Source organism: Gekko japonicus, unplaced genomic scaffold (genome assembly GCF_001447785.1).
Source record: "Gekko japonicus isolate JY-2015 unplaced genomic scaffold, Gekko_japonicus_V1.1 scaffold1168, whole genome shotgun sequence".
NCBI lineage: Eukaryota > Metazoa > Chordata > Lepidosauria > Squamata > Gekkonidae > Gekko > Gekko japonicus.
Genome location: NW_015174876.1, coordinates 369,323 through 376,843, shown reverse-complemented (window position 1 = coordinate 376,843; position 7,521 = coordinate 369,323).

The window sequence follows — 7,521 nt, the reverse complement described above, 5'->3', positions numbered from 1 at the left end:
TTCTAAAATAAACATTCCAGTAAAATTCATAGCAACAGATCAAACAGAACAACAGTTCAAACAGATGGTGGTCAAATTGCAACTGTGCTACCACCTTGGAGGGGGGGAGAGTACCAGCTAGGTGGACACTGTTGCTGTTCACAACCAAACACCTCACGGAACATCTCTGCCTCACAGGCCCTGCAGAACTGAAACAAGTCCTGCAGGGCATGGATGTTACTCAGCAGAGAGTTCCACCATGTTGGGGGCAGGGCACTAAGGATGGGGCAGGTCGAGGACAGCTGGATAACTCTCGAGGTGGGGACCACAGGAAAGTTCTTACCAGTGCAATGCTCTTCCAGGGGTATACCGAGAGAGGTGGTCCCGGAGATATGTGGGTTCCAGACCAGATGTAGAACTCAACACTTATCCTTGTTAAATTGCATCTTGTTCGCATCCACCTACTTTTCCAATGTGTTCAGATCTCATTGAATTCTATCTCTATCTTCAGATTTCTGCAATTCAAATCCTATCGCATCGCTTATACTGTGTAATCAGTATTGAGTCTCAGTGAGAAAGGTACATTATAAATATAATTAATTAATTAATATTTATCTCCCCCTATCCCTAGTAATTGGCCCAAACAGCTTGGCTTAGCCCAAACTCATCAGAGTTTAGGAGCTAAGCAGGATTGACCATGGTCAGTACATGGATGGGAGACCACAAAGGAAGACTGAGGTTGCTATGTGGAAGAAGGCAATGGCAAACCACCTCTGCTCCTCCGTTGCCTGGAACATCCAAAGCTGGGGTCGCCATGAGTTAGTTGCAACTTGACAGCATATTCTTATTCTCTTTCTATCTATAGAAATGTAGACCTTATAAGCCACCAAACAGATTGCTACATTTGTGCACTATTGGAGGGAGACAGGTGACCTTGGACAGCTTCAAGGCAAAGAGTTGTGGCTCTACTGCAGTGTGTTTCATTCAGCCTCCTCAGAAAATAACTGTTTTCCTCAGCCGCGAATGATTTACGGGAGTGTGCTGTCCTTTCCCCTTTGTATGCCTTTGTGTCTTTTCACAATAGGTGATAGGATATAATAGGGCACATCCACAATTGCAGCTGATGAGATGACGTTATTGTTTCTTTTATCAAAGCACGGAGCATTACAAATCACCACAGCAAATCCTATTAATTTCCCTCAATTAACCTTCACAAGTCCATTGTGCTGCTCAGCCATACAGAGAAGAAAGACTGAACAAATAAATGTCTTCCCCAGGAGAGTAAACCAGACCTTGCAGACAACCCTCTGACTTCTACTTTAAACAGCAACAACTGCAACGTTGTAATGGCTGCTTGGGTTGTCTCATGCTTTTTGAAACTGGCCCCTTTTTTCTGTTAGAGTACGCACAAGAACTATCTAAGATATTATGGAGTTTGCAAATAAGACGTCAGACATCTACAGCATTACAGCTCATAAGAACCTACCTTTCTTTGTTTCTGTTTTCTTTTTCACTTGCTATGTCAGACGCATTTTATAGATTAGCAATAAAAAGTTAGAAATGAGTCCGGTAGCACCTTAATGACCAACAAGATTCCCAGGGTATAAGCTTTTGAGAGTCAAACCTCCCTTTGTCAGACTCTTTGCCTGAAAATCTTTGGTCTCTAAGGTGCTACTGGATTCAGATCTAGCTCTTCTACTGCAGACCAACACAGCTACCCTCTGAAGCCAAGTACTTCTCAATTTAATTATTAAATCAACACCTGGGGATTATTTCTGGTCACCACAGGTCCGCCATGTAAGAACTTGAGAGCGATTGTGGTACAGTGGCTGCCAAGTAGTGTTGCCAACCTCCAGGAGTGGCCGGGCTTTCTTCTGGAACTACAGAGAACTGAAGAAAATGGCAGCTTTGGATGGTGGACTCTATGGCATCACATCCCTGTTGAACTCCCTCCCCCGAATTCACCATTCCTAGTCTCTGTCCCAAAATCTCCAGGAATTTCCCAACCTGGAGTTGGCAACCCTAGGCTAGAGCACTGATACTCCCTAAGTGGCTTGGGAGCCACATGGCTCTTTAACAGGCCAACTTGCAGCTCTTTAAAATACTGTTCCCCGATGCAGCATCCAACCTACATTCCAGAAAAGTAGGCAAGGCCGTTGCCTGGTAAGGCTTCTGATTGGCAGGTAGTTTCCACAGCTGCCACCAGAGGGCCTGGAGGAGGAGTAAGCTGCAGGCCTCCCTGAGCTGTAAGCCTGCTGTGTCAGAGGCCCCTTTTTTTGTTAGACTTCCAGTTGATTATTGAGGAAAAGGGCCTTCTCGGTGGTGGTACCTGTGACAAGCCATTTCTGTCAACTGAGGGGACCCACACAGCCTCTAATGATTTGGGGGGACCCAGGTTTATTTTAAACTATAGACCTGAGAGCCAGTTTGGTATAGTGGTTAAGAGTGGCAAACTCTAATCTGGAGAACCCAGTTCAATTCCCCACTCCTCCACATAAAGACAGCTGGGTGACCTTGGGTCAGTCACAGTTCTTTCAGAGCTCTCTCAGCCCCTAAAACAAGTCCACTAGCATAACGCAAAGAGCTAGAACATATGACTGCTAGACAATCTTAGGATCTCCTGGCTATTCTACACACAATGCCATACAATAATTATAATAATTATAGACCTTTTCTTCAGCTACCAGGTGTTCTAAAGGTAGCGAGTGTCTTGGCTTTGGGTTCATTGCTGTGAGGTAACTTTTGTGGTGGACAAGTAGAATGTGGAGGTCATTGAGGCAGGAATTATATATTAACAACAAAGACTTATTTATTTACAAGTAGGTTTCAAGGAACAGATCAGCAGCACAGGTCTCCAGACAGACAAAAGAGAAACCTGGCTGAGGCACATTAATTTAGAGGGTAGATTCAGTTTTTTAAAATACTTCCCGCTTTTACCGATTAGCCACTAGGTTGGATCCTAACACACACACAGGATTCCACCCACAGCAGCCTGCCCTTTCCCAAGAGTCAGAAGAAATATCACAAGGTCTGGCCATTGACATACTGATTTTCATTTTTTCTCCTTAGGTTTATAATCACTGGGCTAGTGATTGCACTTTAAAGGTCTTATGTGCATATTTACCTTGTGCCTGGTGATTTTACTTTTGAAGTAAGTTATGGTCTATATTTATTGATTGGCTATATAGATTTCAATTTTTTATTTTTTTGTAAAATATGTGTGTTTAATCTCTTATTTTTTATTTTTTACAGCAATTTACTTTATGGTCCTCATTGAATCTATACTTTGTATATATTTCTGATTGTGTTTATGTGAAAATAATTATTAACCATCTTGCCACATATGTATGACCTCTGAGGAAGGCCTATTTGGCCGAAACGCGTAAGGTCAACTTTGTAAGCCCTTGATATTGTTATATTTTATATACATTGGTTGTAAATGGGCCTCTATATATGTTTTAACATTTGTTATTATTATTAATAAATACATGGACCTCTTTTTATCTTTTATGGAAAGGTTTTAATATTGGCCCTCCTTTTCACTAACCTTTGCTTGGTTTTGGAGTTCATTGTTAGGTTCAGTGTTTTTCCCCCCTTGGTTTCTGCTGGCCATTGACAGAGACAGGCCTAACAACTGAGTCCTAACAACCAGTTCTCTGGAAAGCCAGTTTGGTGTAGTGGTTAAGAGCATGGACTCTAATCTGGGAGAACCGGGTTTGATTCCCCATGCCTCCACTTGCAGCTGCTGGATGACCTTGGGCAAGCCATAATTCTGTCAGAGCTGTTCTTGAAAGAGCAGTTTCTGTCAGAGCTTTCTCAGCCCCACCTACCTCACAGAGTGTCTGTTGTGCGGAGGGGAAGGGAAAGGAGTTTGTAAACTGCTTTGAGGCTCCAAGTGAAGGGCAGGGTATAAATCCAATCCTTCCTCCTCCTTCTTCCTCTGTTCTCCATCAGAAGTAGAGCCAAACCCAGTGCCGGATTTATGCATAAGCTAAATAAGCTACAGCTTAGGGCCTCACAATCCGCTGGGGCCTCAAATAAAAACACAATATAAAAAATGATTTCAAATATTAAAAAGGTGTATATATTTTAAATTTCTCTGAGACCAGCTGATGTAATTTAAAACAGTAGGGGGCCTCTGGGTTTTGTATAGCTTAGGGCCTCAGCAAGTCTAAATCCGGCCCTGGCCAAACCACTCAGCCACACTACTAAGCAGAGCTACACTTCACTCTGTCTGCCCTTTTCCTGAGCCAGACCTGAGCTCTCACTGCTCTCTCCCTGGCCTGAGGCACAACCAAACTCAGCTCCTGCTGAGCCTCCCTCCAACATTCCACCCCCCTTCTCAAAGGTGATTGGATACTGGAGCTGCCCTCCCATAGGCTCAAGTGAGTGACTGTTTTTTCCTTCAGGGGTGGGACAGCCTTCTGCCCATCACAATACCTCATTATGGAACTCCCCTCCTTCATAGGTTTGCTTGGAGTCTACATTTTTAGGTGCCTGGTGAAGTCTAACCTGTTTATTGGTCGCTGATTTTAATCAGATACCATGTTGACAACCACTTATCTGAAAGTTATATTTTTACTGTTCTTCTGGTTTTTATGGCTGTTATTATTTCATAATTGAGGCATAGTTTTCATACTGATTCTAAGTAGGATTACCAGTCAATGGCTGGCACTTGGTGGAGTGGGGTGGCAGGAACGTGAGCAGGCTACTGTCACACAATGGTGTTATGCCACCTCTGTAGAAAACCCAGAAGTAGCATCACACCTCTTTAGGAATAGTTGGAAACTATTCCTTGAGTGATGTGATTCCTTGAGTGATGTGAGGTCGCGGCCCAATTTTTCCTAGAGCTAATGTCCTGCTGTCATGCCAATGATGAATTTTTGTTTAATTTTCCTCCGACTAGCCAACAGAAGTGCTGGCAAGGGGTTTTCACGCCATACCAGGAAATCTGGCAACCCTAAGTAAGCCACTTTGAATGGTTTTAAGGAGGAAAGCAGGATTAGATTTAACAAAAAAAGGTCTTACATAACTAAATTAAGACAAGTGAACAAAGCTGGGGAAAATTTAAATTCTTTTTTCAAAGATTGTTGGGGCAGGGAGAGGCTTTTTTTGATATACAGTGTTCTGTGATATGCAGTGTTTTGGATTGAGTCCTAGGGCGCGTTCAGATGGCTCTTTAGATTCGCGCAAGGCACGAGTTCCTCATGGATTTAAATGTAATGTACAGACATCAACATCTGGGAAATGTCCGTCTTCCATGAGCATCCCGTTTTACCGCGCTTTGGAGCCGTACTAAAAAGGTACTAGTTAAAATCTGGAGTTTTCGGTTCTGACGGGCCAATCGTGGACTTGCTCCCGTCTGATCGTTCCAGCATGCAATTAAAAAATGGTGCTCGTTCAGGATGGTCTGATGTCAGACAATCCCAAACGGACACCATTTTTAAAAAATCTTGATTCTGCGCATGCGTGGATAAACAAGGCCGCGATATCACGTCTATCTGCATTCACAAAAAGTTTTTTCTAAAAAAACCCCCCACTGTACATGTCTCCTTCAGTGGCCGCTGTCTAGACAATCCACAGCGGAAGCAGCGCATGGTAAGGCGATTCCCCTGGGGGATGTCTGGTCGTGCGAGGACGGATTTAAAAGATCGGGATCAAATTTGACCTGGCGTAATGGCAGGATTAGCTGCCTGTCTGAAACTAGGCAGCCTGAAAAATGTGTGCAGTAGCCCACCAAGAGGAAATGCCGCAGAGGACATGGGTTCAGTTCTATTCTGCTTCTGTTGTCTTGAAATTCCCCCCACTTCCACCAGGGCTCTGGAAATCATGAGTGCCAAGTCCATATTACTTCTGCCATGCAGTGCAGCAGCTCAGCCACAGCTGGCAGTTTGCCACAAATATTAGCAAGTGCAGGAGTGAAATTAAAGGAAGCCACTTTGAAACTTGCCACTTTGAAAGTAAGGATTTTGTAGCCATCCCTAATATTGCAAATAAGCATATACAGAAGAGCCATCAACTCTTTAATTAACTGCTTTATGTTTTGCCAGGCAAAGAGGGTCACTGAGGACAAGATGCAGAGTGTACAGTAATTTTGCCAAGGTCTGTGTTATCTCTAAGGCCAAAATATTATTGTTTGAGCTATAGAATACCTGAGTCACAAGATGTCATTGCTTGGAAGCTCCTTATGCATATGCTTTCTTTCCTTATCTGTCACTACAGGAATATTTCTGAATCAGTTAAGCTTATCAGTAAGTCCTCAAAATCACCTTGTAACTTGTAATAAATGCGAATAGTTCAAACATGACTCCAAGGTGATCTGATTAAAAGTGAGCACACAGCCAGGGTTCCCAGCTCTGACTTGGGAAATTCCTTCACGTTTGAGGGTGGGACCTGGGGAAGAAGACTGGGGAGTGGAGGACTCTCAGTGGGGTATAATGCCATAGAGTCCACCCTCTGAAGCAGCTGTTTTCTCCAGGGGAACGGTTTGCTTTCCTCCGGCGACCAATTGAAATTCTGAGAGATCTCCAGGCCCCACCTGGAGGTTGGCAACACTAGCACACACCAGCAAAACTTACAAGAAGGAAAGTCAGTTATGAAAGCATGCAGGACAAGGAACAGAAGTGTTGCCTCAAATCAGGCCTTTGTGCAGACTGGACAGAAGTTCGTGGCACGATGTGCCAGAGAAGCTCTGTAAGATAAATTGCTACATGCTCATTGTCCAGCTATTTCTTTCCTTGGAAAACACAGCTAGGAAAATGTTGATTCAGAAGTAGCCCCCAGATGATTAGATTTTCTGTGCCTGGTGTGAAAATGGCCATTTAATGATTTATGTATTGACAGCCTGATGGATTTGGGAATAAAGCACCCTAAGTGCTCCCACGAGAGAGCCAGTGTTTACATCATCAGAGAAAATTGGGTAAAAATAAAGTTGTTGTTGGTGCCAGTCCAAAAATGACATTGTTTCTTTCTCTCGACTACTTAATTTATATCACTAGGCTCCATTCTTGTCCCTCTTGCATTGGTTGCCTGCAAGGCAATGAAGCCCATGGCTCCGGTCAAGCAGAGGCTTTTCGTACATGGCTGCAGACGTCTGCAGACATTTTCTTAATTGATCAGGATCCACATGCAAAGGCAGGTATGCATCTGCATCATTTTGTTTCCACAGATAAACATTCTGCAATCCCATCAGTTCTCTTGGGCCACAGATCGCATACAATGCTCTAATAGGATCCTCCATTTATAACTCGTCAAACCCCTGCTCATTAAACTCACCAGTGATGCCTGCATGCATCCCGACCACATACACGAACACATGAAGCTGCCTTGTAGTGAATCAGACTATTGGCCTGTCAAGGTCAGGGCAGTAGCTCTCCAGGGTCTCAGGGAAAGATCTTCTCATCATCTACTACTTCAGCTTATTATCTGGAGATGGCAGTGATTGAACAGGAACTCCTGCATGCAAAATAGATTCTCTACCATGGTCCCTCCTTGCAAAAAATGGGATAGAGCTGTCAAGAATGAACAAGCAGATTATCTAGA